Source organism: Corvus moneduloides, chromosome 1, assembly GCF_009650955.1.
Source record: "Corvus moneduloides isolate bCorMon1 chromosome 1, bCorMon1.pri, whole genome shotgun sequence".
In the NCBI taxonomy this organism is placed as follows: domain Eukaryota; kingdom Metazoa; phylum Chordata; class Aves; order Passeriformes; family Corvidae; genus Corvus; species Corvus moneduloides.
In genome coordinates this window covers 18,463,298-18,479,467 of record NC_045476.1, presented here as the reverse complement: position 1 = coordinate 18,479,467, position 16,170 = coordinate 18,463,298, and the positions used below count along the sequence as shown (strand labels likewise).

Below are 16,170 nucleotides of genomic sequence, written 5' to 3'. Positions count from 1 at the left end.
GTATTGATGTGTGTTCCTTGCATTAGTATCCTTCAGATGGTAAGATATGGAATAGAACAGGGGCTAGGGCTCATCTGGCACTCTTGGCTCCTATTTTGATAGATGATTTAAGAGTACAGCACTGATAGAGATAAATTAAATACATGTTTTAATCATCCTGCTTTCTCAGAATTCAGAAATTAACTGGGTTTTTTGCTTGGTTTGGGGTTTTTTTTAATAGCTAAGGTAAGACATTTGTCTCCAGTGCTACCTTTTCCAATCAGGTTCCTACCCTTGAGAATGATGTTGCATAAAAGACCCTACCAAATTTAAGTATCTACAGAACCATCTGATTTCTCTGAGAATTTGCAACATTGAAGAGGCTATGAAAGGAGAATGACTGAATAAACAAACAGCAAGGAAGCATCCTCTCTCCTACTGCTCTCTAGATGGATGGGAGGGGATGGGAGGAAAGGAGTCACAATATATACATCAACTGTAAAGTTTTTTAAAATTTTTTAAACTTCTCCTTTCCAAACTTAGGATGATTTATAGGGTTTTGTACTAAGTGACCATCAAGGACTCACATGACTCTTAACAGCTGTGAAAAAGCACAGGTAAGGCTTAATGAAGGGACATATTGGATTTGTAACTTACGAGTACATTAAGTGTTGCTGTCGTGACCATTCCAGCATTACCACACTGACAAGAGAGAACATCTGCTGCCTATCAGGCTACAGAGCCAGGTAGCAGAAACACAAATACAGTACTCAGAGCAAAATCCAAATGGGCATCAAAACCAATTTTTACGATGACTTCCAAGATACCAGAAAAACATCTCTACAGGTAAGTAATCAAAATAAGGTATTTTTTTAAATGTGTGATGAATTGAAAAAGTTCCCAGAAACTTGCAACTTACAGCGCTCTAAGCCAGGAGAGGGAGCTCCTGCACTTTTCAAATAGGTCAACACGGATTTCATCTTGTCTTTGGAAAAAATAAAGCAGTTTTCATCTCATGCCACACACATGTCTGCATTTGATTGCTTAAGAAGAAAAATCTAACATGAAACTTTAGGATATATAATGCTCTAACTATATGTGACTGGTATTGTCTAAAAAATCATTAAAATTCATTTTACTCCCCCCCTTATAAAAGTAATCATTTTTGCATTACATAAACAACATTACTGAAATAACTGTCTCAAAACTGTTTAAGAAGTGAAATTAAATTATCTATAAACAGTAACACACTGGGTCAAAAGCCCATTGAATTTCCTAACAGCAAAGGGGTGTTCTTCCTATTTCTAAGTTGACTAAATTAGAATTACAAGAAATTAGGGACTGGATTTTGATACTTCTAAGAAAGTTAGGAAACTGGAGAAATGCCAACTAAAACAAATATTTGCAATGTATTACTGCAGAATGTTGCCACAGTTGCATTTTGTCAATTCATCTTTTTATGAAGGCAGTTTTTTTAAAACATTTCAATCCAGAATAACTATTAATAAAGTGGTTATTTTTCTCCTTTTCTAATCAGGATAAATGAAGAATGTTTCACAGATTTTGTGGTCTGTTTCCATACTATAAAGGCAGTATTCACTCAAAGTAAAAGCAGACAACCAAAAAGTCAGAGGGGACAAAACACAGGTTTTCATTGTGTGCTCCATCAGAACACATTCATTATACCAGAATTATCACTGTGATACCAGTTACATTTTCTAGGTTGAGGGAAAACTCATGGAATAAAATTGATTAGGTACTTGAAAGTTATCACTGTGGCAAATTTCTAAATTACTTCTCTTCAAACTACATGTACATAGTGAAATGCCTAGTTTACAATTGAACTAACACACTTTAATCCTAGAGATAACTTGTGTTTCTTGTTCAGTTAAAATGTCCAAGACTGAGCCAGCCCTTGCTAAGTCTTGTAAGGATGTCCAAGAAATTTGTACCCATTGAAAGAAGTCAATCTGTGAGAACTCCTCACTAGAAAGCATATGCTAGTTTGAAGAGGAATAATGTCAAAAATGTAAGACGTAATTTGGTGTATATAGGAAATAAAATACTTGCCTCTCCCAATGGTTTAAGTTCCAGGTAAGCACTTGGTTTCCCAATTCACATCCCTTTCTTCTATTTTGATCAAAATTCTCAGCCTTTCAGGTTCCCTGACTAATGCTTTGATAGGTATCAACTTTGATACATGGTTTCATTTTCTATATGGTAAAAGTGACAACATTCTGTGTTTCTTTTCAGGGGAAATGAAGCTAATTACTTCCACTCTTTACTGATGACTGTATTAGCGTTTCCCACACAGCTCTCAGCTTAATCAGAAATATAAAACCTAGCATCATCATATTCCAGCAAGCAATTAGCCATCTGGTCCATGTAACTTCTCATTTGACAACTGCAATATTCTTGAACTAATGCTCTGTGCTTGAAAACAGCATTGATTTACAGCAGAATCTACTCATCAATGGCAAAATCAGTAGACTCTTTTACAAAATCTGGAAATTTGGCCTCATGATAGAGAAAAATGATGCTCCAAATTTTTCCTTTGCATCTTCTGTGACCTTCAGCTAGGGTGGTGAAGGAGAAGAAGAAGAAAAGTCATAAAGATCAAAAGAAGGGCAAATGCAGCAGTAGTATTTGCTGCCAAATTTCACATCACTGTCAGCTTTTACAGTAGAGCAATATAATTATGTAGTATAAATTTCATGCAGTTTCATAACTACTCATCTCTCACTCATCAGTAGGCTTCAGATTTGTGGAAAATATTAGAATATAACCATTTTTTATGGTATATTATTTGCCAAAGTATCACTGTCACAGCTCATTTCGGGTATGGCAGTATGATTAAAGAATACTAAGGGGGCTTTGACATGTAACTTAATTTTCACAAATACTGTAATTTTTACTCATAACATTATAAACTAGCTTAAACAAACATTAGGACCTGGAAGTTAAGTCCCTAGAAGTTATGAAGTGGATACAGAAGATATTTCATCATTATGTAGCCCACCAGCTTGAAACAAAACAAAATACCACCTTTCAGCTGAAAGGAATATAGCCAGCAACAGCCACAGGGAGTGGCAAGAAAATGGAAGTGCAGAAGCACATAAGCTCTCTGAAGAGTTTTTCAGTGTGGCCTAAATTCTTGAATCCAACAGCCCAGTGGAAGAAACAACTGAACACATAGAGAAACAACACAGATCCAGTCATCCTTATTGTTAGGTAAATGGGCCAAAGCTTTAGAGATTCAAATTCATTTTTCAAAAGGAAATTTCTTTTCATTTAAATGTCAAGCACACATTAAGGAAAAAAAAAGTATTTTCTTTCGAAATAATTCTGTTTTAAATATGTTGTTACTCAAGACATTCTTGAAGACCAAGTTGTGCTTCTCCAAGGTCAGCTCCACTGGTCGTCGAAGTCTCTTCTACAATTCCTGCCTCTGCCCTGCCCCTACCTAGCTGAGAAAGTAAGGTAGCAGCGAGAAGAAAGAAAACTCTTTTCACACTGTTGTCTAGTGTGAAAACAAGTAGAAATAAGAGACTCCTAACTTCACAGCTTGTAGACAAACACAGCTTACTGAATAACTTTTTTTCCTAAGCACCACATCACACTATTTGAAGCAGAGAGTGTACACAGAAACAAACAGATTAATGATAATAACCAAATTGAAAACAACCAACCAACCCCCACCCCAAGGGTTAATCACACAAAATATACAAGTACATGTAAATAATTAAACAGAGCATTTTTGAAGATCAGTAGAGTGCACTTTTGTGATGAATACTTATCTTACATATTGTCACAAATGAAGATGAGTAAGAGTTGCTAATCTCCTTCCTCTTCTGGACACTCACAAAACCCCTTCAGGCCCTCATGAACTACAAACTTACAGAAAAAATAATCAGAACTAGGACCTCTAGGTTAGAAAGCAATACCAAATCAGAGCATTGATAGGTGATTTAAAAAAATATCTGTTGTACTGCTATGCTTGAATAATACAGAATAACCACACTGGGCATGCCCAGCCTCTAACCTCCCCACAGTTATGGGCAATCGGAAGGAACAACAGGGTTTGCAGAATACCTGACTCACTGAACATCCTGTGATAACGCTATCACTTTTAATACAAAAGCCGTCAGATCGATAGTTGATCAGTTACTAATAATGACACAGGCACTTGCGGAACAGTTATCGATGTGCAAATGCACAAGTATTTGAAAAATAAATTATTGCTATAAGAAGGGGAACTTTAAAAAAATGGGAGAGGGAAGTACCTACAAAAATAACAAAGCCTCAAGCTATAGATTTAACTCTGAATACAATAATAAAATACACCAACTAGGCACTCAGTAAGTTCTTCACAACCATGAAAACATGCTGTTCTACACTGGATATAGATGCAGACAGGTGGAGTTTGAACTAGCCACCCTAGCCACCACTCTCTTCCCTTTGCTTTTTCGGACCTAAGGAGTTTGACAACCCACCAGTATCAGCTGGTCAGCTGTTACAGCGGGGATACTGCAACATGTGTATCAGACAACGAGGTTCGTGGAAAGAATATATATATATGGACAGATTCTTGCTAGATGTTTCAGAGATGTTTATTTCTCCAGCCGCATGGCCGGGGCTCTGCCCAGGAACTGTTCCAGTCACGGGACCAAGGGTCCTTCTGCCCGCGCAGGGAACACAAACCAACCAATGGGAACGAGGCTGAGCAGGGGCAGGGAAGCCCCGTGTCTGTGCCCTCAGGGCCCCTCTCCCAGGGCTACACGGCAGGGGAGGGACCCCGACACTTCACCTGTTTATTTTTAACAAAAGAGATTTAAAACTTAACACTGAAAACAAGGACAGTTTCAAAACAAAACAAGCCACCCTCCTGAGTCTTGAAATGTCCAAACAGATTCTGTGGAACATCTTAAGGCTGAGAGAAGGGAGACAGGACCCTCCGAGCATGCTTTGTGGGGAAACTGAGGCAGGAGAGGGTTTCTTCCATTTGTACCTGTTGGAACTCTAAACAACAATAGTTAATTTCTTCCCTCACTCTCGTCATCCCCCACTTGGCATTGGAAAGGGATTTTTGGGGAAACAATTGGCAAAGGCATGGTTTTGTGAGGAAAACCATGGGTGAAAAAACGGATTGGGAATACACTGGGGGTAATAGGATATAGGGTAAAAAGGGAAGGTGGCGTTAGGAAAGGGAGACTGTAGAGGGGGACTTACAATGGAGGTACTGTCTAACATGACTACGATTTTTAGCATGTACACTGCCTTTCACAGAAACACCATCAGGCCCAGTGACCTCTGCTACTTGTAACCCTTTTCTACCTTGCACAATTTTGAACTCTACTACTTCTCCATCTCCTAAACTTGGGATGTATTTTTCAGGGTTATTCTTTTTAATAGCAGTTCTATGAATGAATATGTCTTCTTGGTTGTCACATCTTGCTATAACTCCATAATTTTGTTTAACATTATACCATTTTACTATTCCTAAAACCTTAGCTACGATGATTTTTTCCTTTTTCCAAGTGGCTGCTGTTTTCTGTCTCGCTGTGTTTTTGCTTTCTCTTTCGTTTTCGCTTGCTCTCGTGTTGGAACTGCCAGGGCTGCTGGGGCCGTCGGGGCTGCTGGTGCCTGCACGCTCTTCCCGGGGTCGCATTCGGGACCGCCCGGGCCGGGCCGCTCAGCTCCCCGCACACCGCCGCCTCCTCCGGTCACAGCTGCGCTGCCGATGCCGGGCGCTGCATCCACGTCTCAGCCGGGCCTCTGAGCGGTGACCCCCCCGCGCCCTGCCCCAGCGCATGTTTCGGCTAGGCACAGCTCCGCTCCGCAGCCATCGCCGCTGGCCACCGGCCACGCGCCGCCCCTCTCGGCCGGGCGTTCACGGGGCTCGCTCCACCACGCGCTGTGCGGGGCCGGGCGGGCACCGCCGCACTTCACTCCGCTGCCGACACTGCAGCTCACGTCGCTCCGCCCGCGCACGGGAACTGCCTCGCTGCTGCTCGCAGAGGGCTCGGTCCACATGGCCTGGGTTGCACGGTCCCTGAAGCAGTTTTAACTTCGCAAGGACACAGCTGACATTGTTCAACAGTCTCAGTAATTAAATAATATCATGAAAATACTCTTCCATTGGCATATATTTTGACTCAGAAATTAACTGTGTCCAAACAGTCTTCCAAAAGTCTTCGGTAAGAATCAAGTCCCAAGAAATGCAGAAAAAGTTCTTAAACAACCATGAAACGAAATGTTTCAGTTCCTTTTGAGCTTGAATTAAGCTAAAATTTACAAATCGTTGTTCAAGAATCTTTTCAAGTTTAAGATAAATGTCCATATGCAGCTCTGAGAGCCAAGAGTCTTTCCACGGTTCCTCCATAATTTAGAGATGGAAGAGCAAAACAAAAACAAGAAGAGAAATCTGGAGTTTACTCACAAATCAGTCGCTGTACTTAGGGATCGGGGATCGGTCTGCTCGCATTATCCACCATTGTTACAGCAAGGATACTGCAACACGTGTATCAGACAACGAGGTCCGTGGGGACCGATTCTTGCTAGATGTTTCAGAGATGTTTATTTCCCCAGCCCCATGGCCAGGGCTCTGCCGAGGAACTGCTCAGTCAGGGGACCCGAGCGTCCCTGCCCACGCAGGGGAACACAAAACAACCAATGGGAACGAGGCTGACCAGGGGCAGGGAAACCCCGTGCCTCCCCCCCAGGGCCCCTCTCCCAGGACCACATGGCAGGAGGGAGGGACCCCAACAGTCAGCTTGATTCCTGAAGCCAGATGCCAGTAGTGCCCAGCCCAACCACCATCTCTTGTAGCAGAAACACCAGAAAGCTGCCACCCTGCTATACATAACCAGCCACTTCTTGGAAGTGGTTCAGCAGGACAGTCTGCAATGAGCAGTTATGCATGCTTCATTGTTCTTATCTTTCAACCTCAAATAAAGCCACCCTTGCCTGTGGGTTTTAGGCAATCTGCAAAATAATCTTTATGTGTGCAAGAGGGAGAAGGGTATGAGGCTAATGGAGAAAAAAATTGCCTTGGCACTCACTGAGAGCTACAAGAATCCCTGAAAACAAAGTGCAAGCAAGTATGACCAAAGCATTTGCTATCAGGTTTACTTCCTAACCTTGATGAAAACACTTGCAATATCTAATCTCACCATAAAAGCTAGCCTGGAAGTGAGGGTGGCTCCTCCTATAAAAATCTAGCAAGTATACCTTAAAACAACCTATGTTCTGTGTTAGCATTGGGTTATCTTGCATCTAAATCCGTATTTTACAGTCCTAAGTAATCATTCTCTGTCTTCACACTGCCCAAAATATGGCCCATCTCACTCACTGTATGGACAATCCATGCTCACTGAGAATTCGATTTGTCTTTACTGTCTTATGTATTGTACTTGCTGTCTCATGTATTGTACTTGCTGCAAACCATCTAAGTGCAGCTCTGAAGACAGGATGACCTTTTGCTGCTTCTGCACTTCCATACTACTTGCTCAATATACCAAAAGATACTGAAACATTAGAAGTAACTTCTCACTTTAAAAAAATCTGAAGGTAAGTGCATTTCAAAAAGACACCTGTTATTGTAAGTACCTAATCATGACCCAAACTGACAGAAGGTAAGAACCTTTAAAAATATTCATACAATAGAATTGTCTAAATTTCAAAGTCTAACAATAGAAGATATTAAAATAGGTTCCAATGGACAGAGTTTTCTGAAATACTACCCTGGATAGTATCACAGCCTTTTTACATATGCAGAGAATATTTCTTTGATTTCAAATTACTCAACTAGTTCAATTCAATAATTAGCCTAAAATCCAAGTGACCAAGCAGAACTTCAATACAGGAATGGTTGTTTTCGTTTTCCTGTATACAAATGAAAAAGTTAGCATGTCAGGAAGATCTGCTTGCTCTGCTTTCTCAAAAGATGGCAAATTTTATTTATTCCTCTAAATTATCATGGAGGCTAGTATTTCATTTTTTAAATGCAACTATATTCATATTTACTGGTAAGTGCTATCATAGGAATGTATATCTGAATTTTAATTGAAATATAAAATTATTTATTGAATTCTTTGTACTTCCAATTCAGCAATGACTTACTGGCTACTTCTACTAAAATTAAGAGCAAAAATATTATTATATTAAAAAATTAAGTTTCCCTTTGTTCTTATCAGTAAAATTAAAAAAAATTAAGAAAATTCATGTGAAGCTATCCAACTGCTTATATAAAAATGTATGGAAGTACACTGTATGGCTCTGTAAGGAAAAAGGTGTCATTAACAAAAAGGAATTAATGTCTTAAGAAAAGGTCACGATGTTTCAGGGCAAATAAGAATCTAGAAATTTATGTTCAAGTAAATGCTAACAAATTGTTGTAAAATCTGGTTATTACAAAATAATTTGACTTATGTAAGTTCTCTGTACTATACTGTAGCTTCACAGTTTTCACACATTTCCAAAATATTCACTCAAGAAAGCATCACTGTACTTAATCCCCAAGTTTGAAGAGAAGGCACAGATGGGCTTTGGTCAGGAGCACTGATTAATCTCTACTACCCTTTTTGAGATGATCTAACATTTAAGGACAGTTTAATGAATACCTGTATGTGCAACACCACAGTTACGATGAACTTAAGCCTCTGTGGAACAGAGAGAGAGGATATTTGGAAGCCAGCTTCCAAGGACACACACTGGAAACTCAAACTCAAATATATCTATTTAACAGCATCTCTTGAAAAATTTTAATTACCTAGAAATGCTAATTAAAGTGTGATTAAACTCATTAGAACACCCCAGTTGCAGAGGCAGGGGCATGATGTGTTTCTCTGTTCCAGTTTCCAATGCCATAATGATTGCTGACCTTCCCTTTCCCCCAACCTTTTGCCATAGCTGTAATCACCTGGCCTTACTATAGTCTTACAACTTTGACAATAACTGAGATTGAGACATCTATTCAACGAGCATGTTGTGTGATGTAGGACCATCAAAACACTTATACAAAACGAACTCAAGCTGTAAGTGCAAATCTCAGAACTGCTCCATTTTAGAGCACCTAACAACTATTCTTCTCATATTCTTTCAAATTTGGTTGTGAAGAAACAGCTTCCCACAGCCGTAATACAAAATTCACCTACATTATCATGGAAAGTGACCAACACCTCCATGGCTCAGGAGCTGAACAAACTGGGGCTTTCTGAAACCCTGCACGAATCCTTGTGGCTGGTGCTCAGTAACCAGCAGCAGTCATTTACCACCACACACAGAGACAGCAGCAAGAGGGCACTACACTTGGACCCCACAAAAACTGGCACTACCGGTTCTGCTACATATCCTTAAGGGCCTTCTCAGCTCATATATTTTTGGCAGGCCATGGATGCAAAACCAGCTCAGCAGAATACATGAAACACAGCATAATCTGAAACATAAAAAGACAAAATTTCCCTGGCCCACTCCTAAACAATATACAGATATTCCAAAACTTTAGTGTAAGTCTCTCAGACTCCACAGCTCTCCTTGCACTAGAAAGGAAAATCTTTCCAGACTGAAGGAGAAAATGCAAATTTTTTTCCTGTATTTCCAGATGACAAGACACAAACCAACCTAACACCAGAGGGAGAGGGAGATCTATATCAAGGTTTGTTTAGGCACAATAAACTGAGCTACCTTATTTGTTCTCCTCACTTTCAAGAAACCACATCTTCTTTAAAATAGCAGCTCAGAAAGCACTAGTCATGGACAATCAGCAGAAAGAATGTCACATGTAAAGTCATGAAAGGACTAAAAAAAACCAAGGTGAAACTTGCTCTTATTAATCTGCAGGAGGTGCTGGGAGGCTGTAAAGTCAGTTAAGCCAAATACACAAACAAGTTAATGATGACCTGAGGGAGAAACACCAGATTTACACATTGAAAAAAACACCGTGCAGGAAAGTATTAAGTAACTGAATGTACTCTATGCTATTATTTCAAAAGCTCTTTAATTCATCAGATGGAACCAGGTAGCAGAGAAGCAGAGGCTCCCCAAGGAATCCTACTGTGGTCCCCATTCCCATCACAGGACGGGAATTTGCAATAGAAACTTCAAAGTAGTAAAACTAAGAAGTCCCCTGGTTATAAGTGCTTTTGGAATACCCTGCCATGCACCTTCTAGGGACCAAAATGTCTTACTGTGTTCAGCAAGTTCACGTGATCTAAACAAGAAATACTTTATTTTTTAAATTATCAGAGTGTAATAGAGAAACAAAACCATGACTGGTTCTGAGTTTCCATTCAAGCTATAGTTTCCATATTTTAATACCAAGAACAGACGCCTGAATTCTCTAGAAAGGAAGGAAACATACTTGTTCACTCCTGGCTTCAAAGATGCATATGAAAGCATTTTGTTTTCCAGTCAATTGCTGATGTTAAATAAAAAAAAAAATTGTCAGCCTCTCTTGAGAAGAGTGAAATTATCCACATTCTTAAAATGCTTTCAAAGTTAACTGTGGGAGAAATAAAAGGCATCACTTCTAGTTTCACAAGTAGACAGATCAGTTTACATCCTAAAGACAGGATCAGACTACTTAAATAAACATGGGACAGAAATGTCTACAAATCTACTGACAAACAATTCCTAAAATAATTGTATCGTGTTCCTGTTTAAAATAATTCTATATTACATTTTTTCTGTTTCAAATAATTCTCTAAAAACATCACAAAAAAGAACACAGATCTTGCCACTTTGCCCCTCCCCACAAAATGGTAACACTTCCCAGTTATCAGAAATATCTGATATGAACAGAATCACTGTATCTTTTACTCCTACATTCAACCACATTCATATGTTCCACTGCATTTTTATTTCATTTTGAAGTTAGAGTAGAATGAAAACAGAACTGATGGTTGGTTTATTATGAATAAAGTATCTCCCCACTAAGCCAACAACCCTTCTGCTGAATCAGGTAGTTTAAAATTCAGCTGCAATAACAGATTTCTACATTGCACTGAGGACAAGCTACTCAAAAAGAACCAGATTTTTCTGTAAACACAATGTTTATACTGCAGGACAATCTCAAGTACACTCAAAAACAAATAAGCATTGAACATGCTGAATGATTACCCTTATAAAATAGATACAGACATTAATTATTGAAAAGAAGTCTCCCTTTTTCCTTCTCGCTCCTATGCCAGGTATTAAAATACTCCTTTGCTCAATTCGTCTGTAACACATAGGTACATTCCAGTATTTTGAGGGCTATAACTTTGCTTAGTACCTTAGAAGCAGTTGTCCCAATCTTCTGTATTTCATGTAATTCAGGTAATGATATAACAAGTTTTGCTTTAGCAGTTGATAGAAGCACCATAAAACGTTCTGCTGAGATCTTAAAAAGGTACACCTCACCCAGTGATCCCACCAGACTTCTCCACACTTCCTGAATGTTTTCATCTATGTAGTTTTATTTGGTTGTGCAGACAGATTCAGCTGTCATTCAGGTTAAGTTCATTTGTCACAAATCAGTGGTGGTATAATTGGCCTGTAGGAATGAAAATTTCTTAAAACAATACTTAAAATATTATCTTAATGAGTGTAAGACACCCACACTGTCTGTTTAGGCACTCGTTAGCCACCATCAAGTCTGAACCGCAGCTAATAAAGCAGCAATTACTGTTCTTTCCTGGGAATCACCTGTCCTGATTCCCATCACATGGTGCGTACGGAAGAAAGGCTGAGCAAAACCTTGTCACCCTCCTGCACACTCTATAGCTGTCTTTTCAGTCCTACCAGAACAAACTGGAACCCAGTGATAACAGACTTTTCCATTCCATTCCACATGGAAATGCTTGAACTCAAATGTTCTTAGACCACTTCAATGTGATACTTTACGGAAAAGGAAGTTTAGAAAAATAAAACCTGGGAAAGTAACTGACTTGTATTTTAGTATAAAATTATCAATATCTAGCACTTATTTTCAGCCACTTAAGTTTCTACTAATCCAGAATGTATCTGCAACCACTGCCACCACTACCCTGTCTCTGTTTTGCTGCTTTTTGATCCACTTTTGAATAATGTGCACACAGATGGAAAGTCAGCTTTATGTCCTCAACATGAAAGCAAGTCATTGATAATTTAAAATTGTCTGGTGACCCAAGCTGACCGATTTACATTCCCCCACTGATGGCAAAGGTGTGACACCACCTTCCTGCTCTTCAGCCAACTTCAAATAGGAGATAAAAACAGTAACTAAGGAAACACCCCAAACCACTCAATACTTAGCCACAGTGACAGTCCACTAAGTACAGGATCCTATCTTCAGGAGAGCCAGCACTGTAGTACACACTGAAGATGACACAAATAAAAATTATTTCTTCCCCCACCAATCAGCAGCACAGCATCCATGTGGGTCAGTCTGACTCTGGACTATCACCACTAACACTGACAGACTTGTAAAGCTCCTTGTTGAACCCGTTGTTTTGTTTCGAGTCTTCACAATATGTTGTGAAAATAAGTTCTATAACTCATGTCAAGTGTAAAGCATTTTTTTTGCATTGTGTTCAGTACCCTAAATTCTTGAAATAGTGAAAAAATAATTTCCTATTAATTTCCTCCCACTATTTATAATTATCTTTCATGTCCTCCTTCAAGCACCTCAACTTCAAACCAAAATTCTCTTTTAATGGAGAAGCCATTTCATGAGGTTCCCCATTATCTCTCTTTTTATTCCAGGGGCTGAATATCCCAGAAGATTTAGAATTACATCAGTCCACGAAAAGAAGCAAATGTTCAAGCATTTACAAAAGTTTGGTGGTAAATAATTTTGCCCAGGATTTTAGAAACAGGCTGTAGATTTTTCGATTTCTATTCTGTCTGTACAGAAGCTCAGAAACATTGCCGTACTTTCAGCAAGTATGTAGGAGGCAGGGCCCAACCTGCCTGTACACAGTAACTGGGTCACAGAATTCAACACCCATCTCATTATGAGACCTGCAGCAGGTGATGGAACAGGGACACATGCTCTACTGCTGATTACAAGATGCTGTATCTCTTTTATCTTTCTTGATTAGGGAAAAAGAATGAGCCCACAGCCTCACCACCCTGCTGCAGAGTTATCCTGGTCTCTCAATTTTTTAAGCCAAGCATTTTCCTGTCACCCAAACCTCAAAAGTGGGCATTTTCTTCATAATGCAATTCAAAAACAAGTTTTCATAGTAATGTATGTTAAAAGAAAACAGAGTTTGTAAAGCCTAAGATGTGCATATACACATTTTTCTGGGCTTATCCCAGACAAAAGTGAAACAAAACCATTTACAACAGGATGAGAGATGGCACCACAGTGCCAAGTGCAGTAGCTCCAAACTACACATGAAAGTGATCACAAGCAGATCACTGTGATGTGAATAACAACATACAGGTTGTCACAATCACTCATCAACTATGAAATAAACACATAAACCCTCAGTATTTTAGTATTATGTTTAAGCAGAGATGTCTGTTTTCCCTGACACATCTGTTGAATATAGTAAAGAAAACCCAGTATCTTTACATGTAGCTTGTGAAGACTCTAGAATGCAACAGCCAAGACCATATATTACAAAAAGCTGTCTCTCCAGAGTACTTTTTATTCATGTAATAACAAGGAAATTGTTATTTTGAAACAAACCAAGTTCTGACACACTTAAGATCTATCTATCTAACTTAAAACCGTAGAGCTACCATTTGACACTTTCTATAAGCTGTTTTTCCCATTTAGGAAAGAAGATTTTAGTAAGTTCACATACTAAACCACAACTCACCATCACATAATAAAGTCTTTCAAATTCAATACCTCCTTAAGTGAGTCTACAAGTTGCACATTACAATCACTTCTTAATTGATATAGAAATAAATACAGTATTGACAAAAGTGCTAACAAACACATTGAAGACAGCAAATTTCTAATGGGAAACAGAGAAAACCAAGAGATAAAGAATTCTGAATACTCATTAAAATGAAAAATGCCTTCTGCAATTACTCAATAGGAAGATGAATAAATCTATTCACTGAAATTAGCAAATTGAGTTTGCCTTCTTTTCTCTGAATTCTATTAATATACAGACATTGTGATACAAAATAAATCTGCACATGCGCTTGGATCCATTTTCATTCTGTTTTGAAATGGAATGTCTTGTCTTTGCCAATTTATTAACAGAGCACAGAAACGTGACTATTTCTGCCTTTCTCTAGATGCATCTTCTTTCATCTGTTCTACATACTTACCTACATTCAATTTGTGACCAATTCCTGTATAAATTGGTAAAAGTTTATACGCAAGAAAAAATTTAACAACCATGTATTTTTATATGACTATTCCAAACAAATTAGAAGATTCCAGTGTTTGGTTTTTGTTATGTTTCTTGGGCCTTATATAATCGTAGTTTCTAGTACAACATGTCTTTGTTTATTTTCTCTACACCTGATCAACCTGCCTATTTGGAAAAAGCAAGTTAATTTCAATTTGGAAGTTGTTTGTATTGCTCCAGTAATTATGTTCTATGTAAGAAAACACTTACGTACTTAAGCCCTTAGCATCTGTAACTACCACTCCAGCTTGCGACTTTAGATCCCAATAGGATAGATTTGGGTTGGACACATTGTATCCAGTTTCAAGACAGCTCCTTCAGAACTTTACTTGTGATTAATATCTAATTAAAGGCTAGCAAAATACATACCACCCACTTTAGAAAGCTAGAAGAGTTTCAACTGCAGCTATGAAACTAAGGTATGTCTATGAGTTACAGTGCAAGGTTGCTTGGAATCCAAAGTACCTGCATGCTCTGAGCAGACAGAACGCTCCCAGCTCTGGGCTCTGACTGAGGGACTGCTCCACAAAACAGGCACAGAGATCTCCCCTCAGCACCCCACTGCAGAAAACAAGTCACCACTAATCTGGAGTCAAGCTGCCTTCTGGTTTAGGATATTCTGTGAGAGAAAGCTTCAAGACATTCACGTGAAGATTTGAAGGCAGTCACTAAGGGCTGACTGGAGGTGGACCTCTATGTATCAGCCGATTACTGGTGACTTAATGACAGGAAGGACAGGAGCAGACAAGGGAAGGAGTTTGAAGGGAGGTCTGGAACCCTGTATAGAACTGTATAGAAAGAGGGATTCTGCAGAATATAAAAAAAAACAAGAATTACATGATACAATCAACAGTCTTGTAAATTTTTTGCAGCAGAATTTTTTCAGAGAGAAGCACAAGCAGATGCTGTGCTGTGTATTATAAGAACAGAGAATACATTGCAGCAATTGACAAAAGAGATTATGCCATATTATTCCAAAGGAAAGAATATATCCTACAGATAGTACTACAGGATTTGAAATAACTAAGACTTAAATATAGCCTTGACATGATGCTGAATTTGGAAAATATTTTCCTGTTTATGAGCTCAAGTGAGTGACAGAACAATGGTATCATTCACAGAAAAACATGAAAGGACATAAAAGGAATTTTAGAAATGGTAATGATGTTATATTATGAACTGTATTCAAGAAAGCAACATACTTTTTAAAATTACAAACGCTTCCAAAAATTTACTTGAAAACCAGTAATAATACTAACAAAATACTTCCCAATGCAATTTAACACCATTTTTTTAGACATTCACAGTATGTATTCAGACATTGAAAGCAATGAAAAATTTACATTTTTATAATTGATGTAATCACAGTTTTAGCTAGTGACACTATGTCAGAATATTTAATCTTAAAATGGCGATTTACAGACTCCAGTCTTGAACAAATTATTGTGAAATCTGCATCCCAAACACATCACAAAAAGGTGAAACTGCTAGTGATGATTGAGGAAAATAACACACAAATAATTCTGCCTTTCTAAATTAAACTCAGGTTTGTGGACAAAAATATAGTAATTATTATTAATATTATGATTACTAATACTATTTTTAAGCTTTTCATTGAGCTTAACAACATGGTAAATAAAAACAAAGGGGTTTTACTCCCCTCTAAACAAACTACAATTCATTACCTTCTTACTTCTTCTGCACCCCAACATATCAACTAATGCAATGCTTTCATCTGTTATTGTCACTAGTGAGTGAGCAACTTAAAAAATAGGAAGAGGAAGCCCTTCCATTAAAATAATCTTAAAATAGTATCTGTCCAAAAATATCCACTTCAATTAAAAAAAAAAAATCC

At 38.4% G+C, this 16,170-nt stretch overlaps 1 protein-coding gene across 7 annotated transcripts in view; it reads right to left on the bottom strand.

Annotated features, from left to right (window-relative positions):
* Positions 1-16,170, bottom strand: part of MPP7 (membrane palmitoylated protein 7) — a 159,393-nt gene that overhangs the window by 125,212 nt on the left and 18,011 nt on the right. The window contains exon 1 of one of the 7 annotated variants that reach the window (XM_032113363.1): positions 10,340-10,435. The exons of the other annotated variants lie outside the window; for them this stretch is intronic. The gene's annotated coding sequence lies outside the window, so the exon portion shown is untranslated. Of the gene's footprint in view, positions 1-10,339; positions 10,436-16,170 lie in introns of those variants that run through there. 7 annotated transcript variants of the gene reach the window in all.